Consider the following 14,042-nt stretch of genomic DNA (forward strand, 5'->3'; position numbering starts at 1 on the left):
CGTTTGTTGTGGTCCTTTTTGTGGGGGGTGGGGGGGGGGGTGGGTAAAGGGAGGGGGTTCGGGGGGGTTGGCACGGCCAATCAGAGAATAGGTTATGGGAGTATTGTTTTGTTTTGATTGGTCATATTCGTCTTGTGTAACATCCCTCGCTCTAAAAGCAATATAGACGTTCTCTCAGTCCACGTGCTTCCGTCCATTGGCAGACTAACTGAATAATTCACTTTGGTTGTTTATTGATATGCTGTAGATAATGAGACATACATATTGCAGAGCAGACAACCTTGAGAGTTAGATGGAATGGTTGCAATCGATACATTTTGAAGTCAAAGAGCGTACAAGGTAAAAGTGTCTAAGGCTTTCTGCAGATTGACATCCTGATTTGACACAGCTGAGATTTATTTTCTTGTTTGCCAGTGAATTGAATATCTTTTACCTTGAATTAATAAAAAAATCTCTCTCTCTCTCTCTCTCTCTCTCTCTCTCTCTCTCTCTCTCTCTATATATATATATATATATATATTCTTACTTTTTTTAAGTAATCTTTGAAGTAAAACTTGGCGTAATTATGCATAATTTTGTGAATCATTTCATTGAACGGGCTCTTTGCATAATCCCAATGCTGTTTTCACATACTCAGTCTGAGCCATTCTAGTACTTTCTCTGTGATCCCTCCTCTCAGATTCAACCACGGTGTCCAATCAGCCACACTTTCAAATTTCAAAACTTCAGTAGTGTCAGATGAGGTCTTTCTCGTTTTCTTTGCCGACAGTGCCTACAGAAAAGCCAGAGGATTCTGTTATCCCTACTTCGCTCTGAAGCGACCTTTTTTTTTTTTTTTTTTTTTTTTTTTTGCTGGATCCTTCGTTTCCGACCCTTCACGGTGGTTCTGACACGTCCTGACGGCCCATGCTTCACATTTAACAAGAGACACATTATAGCTCATAGGAGGGATCAGCCCTTTGTATATTATTTTTGCCTTGCCCATCAGTATTTTCGCATTGTTTCTCTTTTTTTTGAGAGAGAGAGAGAGAGAGAAGTCATAGAAGTGTAATTAGATAATACAATTAGCTCTTTTATACCTCTGTTAATTTGTCAGTGCATATTTGTGTGTGTGTGTGTGTGTGTGTGTTTAATTGATGATGGGTCATTGAAATCTTATGTGTGGGAGTGTGTCACACACAGAGAGAGAAAGAGAGAGAGAGAGAGAGACCGAGAGAGAGAGTGAGAGTATGTTCCCTGCTCTGCCCACTGCAGTGGCTTGCTGTGGTCTCCAGACACTGGGGCTTTTATGGCTGTGGGAAAGGCCAGAAGGTCACTTAAATTTCGTCAGACATTTTTTTTTTTTTTTTAAAGAAAGCCATTTCAGCGTATTCTCTTTTTTTTTCCCTCCGCAAGTCTTGTTTACTTTTATCCACTTCCCACTGTGTGGCTCCACAGCAGTCTAGGGAATAAACAATCTACATTTTTACTCCCATTATCTGCAGTTGCCTTTGGCTTGAATTTATCAAGAGCCAGAACCCACTCATAGTGCTATCCTAGGAACCATTTCTACTCCATATGATCAAGCAGCCCGTGTAGGCACGTACGTTAGCATTGTGGAAGTGGAGTGCTGCCTTCCATTCGTTTAAAACGGGCCTTAGTGTGGGTACACTTTAATGATGGGGTAAAGACAACCCTGGCTACTTAAGCTCAATGTCTTTTTTTTTTTTTTTTCAGAAGATGGAGAAGGTTTAAAGTTTCGAAAGAGAGGACAAGAAAAACATGCCTTTTTCTAGACTGGAAATCTCATTAGCAATGAGACAACTCAGGAATAACAATGCGGTCGTTGGTCTGTAAAAGCTGAGCATGGAATCAAAGAGCCGAGCTCGTTCGCTCCATGTGGTAGACATGCTGATTGTCACAAGGCATCGCTAGGTTTTTTCGATTTCACATCTCCTGTGGACATAAATATTAAAGCTATCTCAAGCTTTGAAACGAGCATTAATAACCAGTAAAAGTAATTATCCTTATGACAAACTATAATCGGAACTTTCTTTGCAGAGGAACTGCGGATGGCTCGGTAACAAGATTCCTTGTTAAGAAGAGCTGAACCAGAGAGCTGAGTTCAGCTTTGATCACACTGATATTCCAGTATGAATTCCTCGTTTGCTCTTGTCCTGTGCTGGGGGTGGCTGGATAAAACTCTTCAGAGACTTTAGACAAACAGCACTGGGGGTTTCAGAGTTGGGGGCGGGGGGTGGGGGGGTTATGTGGACTGATTTGAACTGAGCTTGGCCTTGCTTTACAGAAACACTCCAGAGACAAGGACCTTTACATTTCCCCCCTTTATCTCTTGCCCAGATGTTTCTCATCTCACAGACAGAAAATCTCTCCTGCCTCTACTCCTTCCTCCGCATACCCTTACCGAAAAAAACTTCTAATACCTGCGCGAGGGAGAGGCTGTGTCCCCGTTGATACCCCCCCCCCCCCCCCCCAACACCTGAGACGAGGACGACTATGTCCATTCTTCTGGTCCTGCGTTGTGGTTTGGGTGGGGGGGTGTGGGGGTATGGGGTTTTGTCAGGAGAGGTAGGGATTGGCCACTGTACTGTAAACGATGCTGACATGGGTAAGAGGAGCAGTGGAGAGGAGAGGAGGGGGGAGCTGAAGTGGGGTGTCAGGAGTGGGTGGAAAGCGGTGTTTGAGGACCGTATGTCTGAAAAAAAAGTGGGGTTAACCCTTAATTTGCTAACTTCACTTATACTAGAGTACATAGGCTTTTACTTACGTGGAAAACGCATATGCGTATACTCTCACTCTCATGGATTACGTAGCTGCACGGATAGATTGTCACACGCAAATGCTGCCTTGTAATGATTTTATTTATATTTGGAAAGTCTTTTTTTTTTTTTTTTTTTTTTTTTTACTTGCGCTAGCTCTGTTTGTCGTTTTGGTGGAACTTCAAATTTTAAGGTGACGACAGCGGGAAAGCCGAGGAGTTCATGCACGTGCTTTGCTTTTGGAGTCGACAGGAGAGGCACCCCACCCCCACCCTTTACAAAAGGCTCTCGCCATCCCTGGGGCTTCGCTCCTTGTAACACCCCCCACCCCACCCCCCCCACCCCTGCACTCCCCCTTCACTCCCCCTTCACTCAACTTCCTCTGGGCTGTGGGCATCTGCAGAGGCTCTGCTCCACCACGTCACCAGCCTAGACACGCATGCACACACACACACACACATACACACATACGCAGAGTACCAAGCAGAGCGGGAGAGATCAGGAGGCAGTCTGAGAGCTAAATGTAGACATTGTCTGGTTCTTTTTTCCCCTCTGTCTCTTCACTGAGAGAGCTGTCTGTTCACCGCTGCTCTGGCTAATTGAGTACATGGACTAAATGGAGGAGTGAAGGAGAGTATGACCGTATAGAGACATTCATGGCTTACTCCATAATTCATAGATTGCTTTAATATTACAGTGCGGAGGCTCTGACACGACTGATTTAAGGCAAATTCAGTGAAGTGCCAAATATCTTAAATATGTCGCGTAATTTTGTCACGTCCCCCAAAACCATCTAAATGTCACCCTTCCTCTTGACCTCTCCCCACTTGTTCTAAAATGATATGGTCCCTGCAGCCAAAGACCCTGGTCAGCATCCCAACAGATGGCATTTAATAGGCTTGTTGTAAAGATACTTATTACTTTGTTGTTAGGCTAAAATGTTCCATCTCGCTGGTTGTTAATGTGGGTTATCTGAACTCAATCCGGTTTATAGTGCGAAAGGCTGTTTAATCTGAGGTTTTGGTCCCTGATTAAAACCTTTTTAACCCTTTCACATGGCCGTGTGTGGGGTTTAGATCCTCTCTGACACCCTCATTAACCCCCTGCACTGTTTCCAGGAGATTTAGGATTCAGATATTTTGACTGTGGTGTCCACAGCATCTGTGATATTAAAAAGGCCAGCTTTAGATATATTTTGGTTCTAAACAGTTTTCAAGGTTTATTATTCATGTTATCTTCTTAATGCAATAATTGCTACCATAATCCTTCTAGTGGTTTTGGCATGTAATCTTGACCATTTTCTACGTATCATTATATTCCAACCGTGTGAGTGCAAATTAAGTTTGATGACGTTTTCATTTTGGGTATTTTTGTATGTTAGGCATTTTTTTTTTAAACAAATCTCTCCCCAAGTCTCCAGGACAGCATTTATGTGATATGAATTCACGATTTACACAGTTTTGTGTAACCTTGAAAAAACAAAGGATTTACAATAGAGTAGAAATTAATCTTCACTGCACCATGGTTTTCTTCAAATTTTCACACACATATCTCCTCCTTCATCCAGGATGAATGCAGGCTTCATACCTTTGAGAAAGATCTGGAAGAATCCAGTTTGTCTCGTTCCTCAGATGGTTGCCAATTGATGCTTTTTTTTATAGACACACACACACACACACACACACACATACACACACACTGCTTCTTTCTATTTTTGCTGTACTTGCAGTGAACTTTAGGCCCCACACATGGAATGGGGAGATGGCTGGTATTGTCAGGGGAGTGTTGGGAGTTCACTGGGTTTTAGGTTCACTCATTCTGACCTGCAGTTGAGGTTATAGAGTCTCAGTAAAGATCTGGCCTGCAAAACTTTTTGTCATCTCAGCCTTAGCCACACCAGGTCCACTTCTGTATCCGCATCCACCTTTAACATGGAATAACTGTTTGATTTTGGACATGTTTGACTGCAAAGTTCAGAATAACATTTAAGATGTTTAAGTGTATAGAAAATCCCCTTGCTCTAGTACTAAATTTTACATTTGAACGGAATAAATATTACATGCGCAATATCTTTTCTGTTTTTTTTTTTGTTTGTTTGTTTTTGTTTTTTTAAAAAATACTAATTAAAATCAAAAAGGAAACTCATATTTTTTCAAGTTTCGTTTTCATCATGTTTCTGGAAGGTCCCGGCAGTTTTCCTAATATGTGTGGCAAAAGTCTATTACAATGTTCTATTTAGAAATGCAGAGGAAAAACAATGCAAGTTCCTGTGTGTTGCAGTCACGACCTGTTCAATGCTACATTGCTTCTGCGCTGACCTTTAAAAGGCTACACATGCATACATACATCTAGTCATCTTATTCCTGTAGTATTTGTTCACCTGCAGAGCTAAGAAAGTTGACTTGTGCTTTGTCTTCATGCATTGCCTACATGTGTGCCTCATCCTTCGACCTCTTGTAACACTGAGACGGAGAACAAGAAAAGCAGTGTTAGCCAATATCTCACGGGGTAATGTTGCATAGGAGTACACAGCCCTCCTCCAGCCATTTGGAAAAAAATGAGATCCTTTTCTTTTACTAATTCACTGCCAAAACAAATGGAGACAAAGAAGAGGAAGAAGAATACACTGCTCTACAGAGTTTCTTAGCTTTAGCCAACGGATGCCGAATTCTTTTTATTGTTGTTTTATTCCATGTGTCCGGCCTCCGTGATCTTTTCTAATGAGCGAAAGCTCCAAAGCTAATCTGTTTATCTGATTAACCTCGTTTTGAATACGTCGACTGTCCGCGCTGTGGATGTAAATAACGCGGGGGTTATTTGTTGTGTGTATTACTACAAAAAAAAAAAAACCCTTTCGTTTCAAGTTATTTTGTATTTAACCCTGAAGCAAGCTGGTCTTGGTGCCAGTTAAATCTCCTAGATGCCTTTCAGATGTAAAATGTATTTCTTATTGTACACTTATCCAGTGTGTAGTATTCCAGTTTGAGTACTGTATTGGAACAAAATGTTCTCACTTTCGAATATCTCAGATCCTAGTGGGCAAAATGAGGAAACGGCGACTGTAATCCATGATCATTCATTTGGCAGCTGGTTATCATCTCAGTTGTATCTTTGGCCTCAAGGATTAATGTTAAAGTGCTTCACCATGTAATAACTTTATAAACTGAGAACAAAGCTTCACGAACCCAGTCGGAGCCAAAGAAAAAGATGCTGCGGCAATTTTCCCTTTAAAAGTTTCAAGTGGTCATCGGAGGGTACGAAATGCCATAAAAACAGCTTTAGCAGCACAATTGACTCGCCATGGTTACTATATTTTGTTCTTCAAAGCGCAAATTGTGTACTCTAGATGTTTCTGTGTCTGGGCATCATTGATCTCTTGTATTGTAAACATCTAACAGAGCTTGTAAAGTAGTTTTAGCTGTTAAAATCCACTCAAAATAACTCTGCAAAAAACTTTGGCATGCCCAAATGTTTAAGATTTGGCCTGGATCAAGTAACTCATAAAGACCAAATGTGTATATTAGTTGCCTTATAGTTGTACAATGCTGATTTTTACCAGGCAACGTAAGTACTCTGTGTTTCCATTTGTAACAATGTTCCACAGAACCTTTAAACATTCATTCTTTAAGCAGCATAGACACGTGTGGACCTCAAAGGATCTTCCACTAATGACATCGCTGAATACATGAATAAGTGAAATGAATGTGCATCACCACAGACCTCTGGAAGGCCTCTATGAAAGATTACAGGCCTTGTGAAACTCTGTCTCTCTACTGGCTGCCAGATACAGGTTCCTATATCCTTGATAACTTACAGGGCCAGAGGTTTTTTTTTTTTTGTTTTTTTTTTGTTTTTTTTAGTTCTTGTTTAATTTCCACTTCCTGCTTTATTCTTGGCTCAATACAAACGCAGGCCAGCTGTGCAGTGAAGTGAGAGGTGGGCCATCAAGGGGGAGCAGAGCAGGAGAGAACACACATCAACTGCTTTAACAGATTACGGGGAAGTGAGGAACAGTTGTGCGTGGGGTAACTCTTCATACCAGTGTAAGAGGAGCAGGGCGGACCATTTGTCCGGGGACGCTTTGTGCAAACGCTTGTTAGGTTAAAGCTCACAGGCAAAACTTACACTCTCCAGACCACAGAGATCATTGCCGTGCTCGTTCATTCGTTTTTAGGTACGCTGGCGTGGAGGGGGACTAAAAAAAAAAGCATTTTGTATCACCAGAATTTTGTGTGAACTCTGGTAACATGAAGAGGCTACAGAAAAGTAGGGCTCCAAAGGGGTAGCCCATAAACCATGTGAACCATGTGAACTGCCGGCCACACGTACTCAAGGAATCCACTTTCGTTCTCCAGTTGAATGACCAGTAACTTGTATATATTGCAACATTAACAAATGATTTTGCAGCAATTGTCATACACAAATATCTCTGAACAGGTGCTGGGTAGAGGAAATGCACTTATTTCACACAGTTTATGCTGCATATGGTTAAGACCTGATGGAGATCCATTTGGATCAAAATGTTGTCTTCTGGGCGCAATAAAGCTCTGTGCTGAAGTATACTTCCATTTGTAGACTTTTTTTTTAAATTCCATATACTTCATTTTAGTTTTATCTCTCGTAACGCTTTTAATCCACCGCGCTATCCAAGTTAGACTTTAAAGGGAAAAAAAACAAAACAAAAACAAGACAAAGTTGGGAAAATGTTGTACAACTTCATTCATTTTGAATCGATGTTTTCAAGTCATAATATAGTGTCTGTCTAAGTAAAGTAAAAGCAATATGTGCTTTTGTTGGGAAGTTAAAAGGCTCAGCTAAGACTCCCCAAGGGAAGCTTCTGCAGTATGTCTGCAATCCCCCTGCCCTTCACTGGCTTCAGATGAGAGAGAGTGACCCGGCCTCAGCCCTGCCTCTCACCTCGGGCAGGTCATTGAGTTCAGGGCCTGGGGTGAGCCTTGAACAGGCAGGACATCTATCTCTCCCAGTGAGACCACAGAGACTATCACTCAGTTAGATGGGTTTTGAAGGAATTAAACCCCAAATGGCAGATGTTACCATTGGTTCAACAGACCTTCAACATCACTTGAATAGACATTGAATTGAGCTCAGTGCTGTCAGAAAAAATCATAGGCAATGTATGGTGTACTCTCAATGGATTAAGTTTCAAATTTGATTGTAATAAATGTAAGAATAGACTAGTGTCCATATATATTTAATAAGTTGCAATGGCTTTTGTAAGATATTGCGTCGTCTAAAATGGAAATATGTTCAGAGCCGAAATGGTGTTAGCTTCAGAGTAGAACCCATACAAGGCTCTTACCACGCAAACCACAAGAAGCTCATTTTCATTGGCTCATTTGCTGAGTATGTTTGTGTCAGCAGGAATCAATAAGCTAATCACAGGCCTTCATGCATCATGAGGAACGTAAACTACATGAATGTGAACTTTTGAAAGATCACATATGTCATATGCCTGCTCTCGTTGTATTCTAACTGACATTCATTGGGCTAATGTAATGATCCAGATTGACTGACAATCCTTGAATGTCAATTTGGTCTGGTGTGCTCATACCACAAGTAATGGTAGCTTTGCCCCCTGCACCAATGAAACAAGCAAATGAGTCTGTCCAGTCAATAGAGCTTGGGGCATATGCCTCCCATGATCCATATATTAGCCTGTTAGGAGTCTCACGAGCTCGGCTGCCAAAGAGAACTGAGTTGCGTAGAGACACAAGCGAACAGTTATCTAAAGCTACTTAGTTCTGCATTCTATCACTGGGCTTAATGCTCCAAAGTACTGTCTTCACTTACTTAAGTATCTGTTTTGGACAAACTTTATACTAAATAAAATCCTCATAATCACATTAATCTATGGATATACTCTTTCTGATCCAATGAAAAAAAAACCCAAAACAAAAAAAAAAGCCACAAAAAGGAAGAAAAAGAAGAATGAAGTCTTTCTAAAGCCTGTTCCTTTAACACTGGATTAGGAGTTGCAAGAGGTTCTGCCAGAAGGTCTGCTAAGTGTTCTCCCTGTGTTGAGGAGACAGATGCTGGCCTCTCTCTCTCTCTCTCTCTCTCTCTCTCTCTCTCTCTCTCTCTCTGCCTTTGTGAACTCAGCTATGTTGGCAGAGGGGCCAATGATGACTAGACAATGTTCTGGCTGTAGTCAGAAAGAACAGAGTCCACCTGTCTGTCTCTGGATAGCCATTCTTCTTGTCTGAGAGAACCACCACTAAAGCTGGGCCCTCACTTCATCATCCCAATGGAGTCCATGATTTCCTTAGCAAACGATACCTCAACAATACAGTCATATACTAGTGAAGAAGTTCATAAATGAAAAGCAGGGGATGTTTTGACTGCTTTTCTCTATGTCTTTTTTTTGTCTGCAACTCTTCAAAGATGTTGAAAGACCATCATGAATTCAAGAAAGTATTGAGATTCTTTCAATATATTACGTGTAGGAGAAGTCTCCTTGGGTTAAAAAAAAACTTCACCACAAGTAATGCAATACATTTTGCTGTGGAAATACCCCCCCCCCCCCCCCCCCCGCCTCGCCCCACCCTCACCCCTTTCACTCTATAATGATATCTTACACAATTCCAGGGGCACAATTAACACAATGAGATGGGTCTTACGAAAAATTCCTTTTCGTTCTCTTATGTCATTCTGTCTTGACACTTGCCTGTGTTAGGACAGAGTTAGTCATAGTTACAGTAAAAGACACTCTTTTTAATTTATATGTCATCTATGTAATCCTTCATGCTGCGCGTTTCAAAGAGAAAAACATTAAAAGTTTCATTCTGGTACGTTGATTTAGCCTACACCAGATGGCTTTCGCAGGCCTTGTGTGTTCAATGTGTATTGTTTTTAATAAACTTTTTCTCCATTCCCAGGGGGGGGCCTCACTTTGGGTCTTTCTCCTTTCTTTCTTTCTTTCTTTCTTTCTTTCTTTCTTTCTTTCTTTCTTTCTTTCTTTCTTTCTTCCCTTGTCCCTCTTTCCTTCTTTCCTCATGCAACAAGTAAGTAGGGAAGCCGGAGCAGAAGTGCGTGTGGGAGGTGGTTATATCACCCATCTCTTTGGGACTTAACGTGTAGCTTGTGTGTTAGGTAACTCTGGCACGGCTCTCTGCTTCAGCCTGCCTGACTGGAAAGGCCAGTAGAACCTCCAAGCCGTCGGCAGCATGCAATCATCGGGGCAAAAGGGGAGGACACGCGCGTCCAGGCACGGCCTACTTCACACTTCCATCTTTTAACAGCTGGAGACTTAGAAATGGGAGTGGCTGCAAATGAATGCGGTGGAACAGAGGACAGAATGTCTGTGTGGACGAGATGCTTATGGGCTAGTCCGTGTTCCTGTATTAGCCAGTGACTCTGCAAACCTCTTCACACACACACACACACACACACACACACACACATAAAAAGAATGCTTATTGAAAGCATGTGTGTGGGCTTGCACCCTTGGTGACAATCACCGAAAGTTAAAAAAAAACACTGAAGCACTTAAACAACACACACACACACAAAAAAGCACAATTTGAATGCTTTAGTATTCAGATTTCTCTTTCTTGGAACAGAAATACGTTTGTAATGAAGGACTTCCCCATTTAAAGTGTCACGTTGTTTCTCTGGGATCATACTGAAAATTCCTCATGGTGCCTGACCTGCGGTACACATCATGTTTCGTTTTGTGACAGCTCAAGTGGTCACATCGAATCACAGCAAATACAGACAGGAAGATCCAGAAACCATACCGTGTACCAAGACTAAGGGGAAAAATAATCACACGTCTGGAAAACTAGCAGTGGGCCACTGTCATAAAAAAAGCTTTGTCATCACTATGTATAGGCATATATATATATATATATATATATATATATATATATATATATATATATATATAAAATGGACACGCCTTCATATGGATGATACTTAACATATTAACAAAATAAATATATGGAATTAAGTTCACAAAATGCAGATTATACTCATAAAGGAAGTTGAGAAAATACAGAACAAAAACAAGAGGAGGTCAAAGACCATGGGAAATTCAACTGTGTATGAGTGAGCATCATAAGCTGGTCATGTTAGTCAACATGGAGCAGAATATAGTGTTGAAATCTCTCACTTCTGCTTTTGCTTCCCCCTTAGATCTCAGCATCCGCTGGGTTAGCGAGATCTCAAGGGTGGAATGTTTCAAATGTTGAAAGGAGCAAATGTATTTCAAAAAATGTATGTTTTCTAAAAAAAAAAAGAAATGAAATATGATTTACATGCAAGCACAGACCGAAGCCTAACGGTTCAGCCAGCTACTGGGCCGACTGCATCGATGACCCTCATTGACGTGTTCTTTTCACAGACCATAAAGAAAATAGAAGAGGAACTCAATGAGCATGAATATGCGGTACCAGTCTCACAGAGAGACGAACCAAAGCTGAGCTAGCTTCCACGCGTAGACTTAAAACGATTCGCTCTCTTTCCGACGGTTTCTCTTTTTAAACGTCAACACACAGTTCTAACGTTATATTCCGGTCTGTCACTGCAGTTCTGTGTCATTCTCCAGTGATGCCATTATTTACAGAGACTAAAATCAGGGGTCAGTAACACACGTACAGATTTGCAGTCAAGTTTCCTTGAGCAAAGATTGTTTTAGCGGAGTCTTCTGCTTCTGCCTGTTTAAACCCAACATGAGATTTATTTAGAGCATCTTCTATGCGTGCATTTTCAAGCCATGGAAAAAAAAAAGAAAAAAAAAAGAGAAAAGCTTATTTACGAGAAGCTGTAAATATTTTTTCAATTCCGTACAGAAAATGTAAACAGTACACAGGAGGCATTTTCAGAACGGACCACTGAAAAAAGCAAGGGTCTGGATCCACATTCACATTTCTGTGAATCTTTTACATTTCCTTAAAAAAAAAAAAAAAAAAAAAAACTCAGGGCCACTCAAGAGACTTAGAATGACAACTAATGTCATGTATTTTTCCAACCACTGAGGGCAGTTTGGTTATAAAATCATTTTCAAATGAACGGGGAACTGGGGAAAACATATGGTCTTTACATTTCTAAAGAATTTAAGCTGTTTAGACCAAAACTTCCTCGTGCATCTCCAGGCAAAGCAGTCCATCAATACGTTCATTCAACACAAGACCTAATCCGTTCTACCTCGATTAATGACCAAATTTAAACTCAATATTTTAGAGCGCATAGCTTTAGAGTTTCACAAAAGTTAAAATAAAACAATTAATGTGGGGGGGGGGGGGGGGGGGGGGACAGAACAGATTTGACACATTAAATCCATAGCAATGAAATGAACATGGTATTTTGTCTTTTAATGGTCACTGGGTTTTACATCAAGGAAACTGCACAAGATGACAAGAATGAGCCTTTATTGGATTTATGGAGTTTATAACACTAAGATAAAGGGCAGTTTACACGTACAATTACAAACAAACATGTGATTTGTATGAGCATCATTATTACCTGTACAATATTTCATACATCGTTGGTTGTGTATTCTCAGTGCATAGCATTACACACAGAGCAACTGTTGCACAGCACAATAGTATCTGAACAGGCTGAAATGGAATAAGGCTGTTTCTTTTTTCTTTTTTTTTTTCTTTTCTTTTTCTTAAAGACTGAAAATATACCGAGTTTAAGTCTGTAAAATGTAATCCCGAAAAAAAGGGGGGAGGGGTGGGGGGTGGGGGATATTCCAGAGGGACCCAAGCCAGATCGTCCCTCTACTGCAGGTAAAGCCCCAATTTGAATGCACAGTACCATCTTGTCCATCTGCATGCCCAATATATTCTAAAACAGTATTTAATTAGCACTTCTTTTTTCTTTTTTTTCAAACAGGAAACAAGAGGCACTTTGTGGAAACCACAGGCATCATTTTAACATATTGCACAAATCAGCAAATAACTGGTGACATGAAACGCACTGGCATCTTTTAAGATGTTTTTTTTTTTTTTTTTGTCGTTGTTGTTCTTGTTCTTCTTCTTCCTCTTCATTAAAGCTGAAACTTAATTTTAACGCTGACTGTGTACTTCACGCAAGTTTTCACCTGTGCCACATAAATGTCAAGAGGTTTTTTTTTTTGTTTTGTTTTTTTTCAACTTCCTCAGTGTTTCTGTTTTGTTTGGTTAAAAGGTACTGTGGCTAAAACATCAGAAGTGCGGCTACAGATGACTTTGGGGGGGGGGGGGGGGGGGGGGCTTCGTGTAAGCTTCTTTAACAGTGATGCCTTAAAGATGCTGAACGTCCAAAAAGTAAATGAGCATACAATTCAAAAAGGATTCAAGGGTTTAAAAAAAAAAAAAAAAAAAAGGATACTACCTGCAGAGTGTCTTTACCAGAATATAGATGAATACTGTCATAAATAGTTACTAATTTTCCCCCACTTCTTTAAAAAAAAAAAAAAAAAAATAGAGGACATTTTCAGTCAAATGTATCACAACTGATTGGATGGGGATGCACAGATGAAAGAGAAAAGGTATAACCTGGTATGTGTATTCCACCTCCACCATCTCACATACTTCAATGCTTGCAAGGTTTGTACTGAGGGGGGAAAAAAAAAATACTGTGGACCACTGACTGAAACCCTGCAAAAACCTGTAACAGTGCAAAAGTCTAGTACAATATGTTGCTCTATTATAGTAGCTTTAAATAAGTACTTGAACTATCAAGTCAGTGCTTGGGCAGAATGGTAGATTTCAAAGCAGTAGCAGAGTAAGCATTGTCAACTTCAAGTAAGGCAAAGAATACCTCCCGTAGGTCCCATCTCCTCCTCAAGAGAACAAAAGTAAAAATCAAGCTTAATTTTGGCAGGTTTTCAGTGATGTAATAAAATGTAAACAAAAGAGAATCCTTGATTAAAATGTTTTTTTTTGTTTTTTTTTTTGTCCTGGGTTGGCTAGTGTATATTTGCATTAAAGAGACGGAGCCTCCACTCGATACCTAGGGAACGTATTCTTTCTGAAAGAAGGTGTATCATCATACGGTATGTGCAGTGGGTCTGTGAGAAGAGTGAAGCCTCACTGTCAACAGTACAATAAAGGCAGCTTACTCACTACCCTCAGTGAAGATTCTTGCCCAAGAAACTGAGAAGGTTTTTTTTTTTGTTTTGTTTTGTTTTTTTTTGGTCTGGCCTATGGTATACCATAGGTCAGGTGTTAAAAAGAATTTGGCATGCTTACAAAGAAAATTATACATATTTAAATATTCTCATATATAGGGCTTTTATATTTCTGAAGCAAGCACGAGACTTTCAGTAAAATCTGT

The sequence above is a fragment of the Chanos chanos genome, chromosome 5, assembly GCF_902362185.1.
Source record: "Chanos chanos chromosome 5, fChaCha1.1, whole genome shotgun sequence".
In the NCBI taxonomy this organism is placed as follows: Eukaryota; Metazoa; Chordata; class Actinopteri; order Gonorynchiformes; family Chanidae; genus Chanos; species Chanos chanos.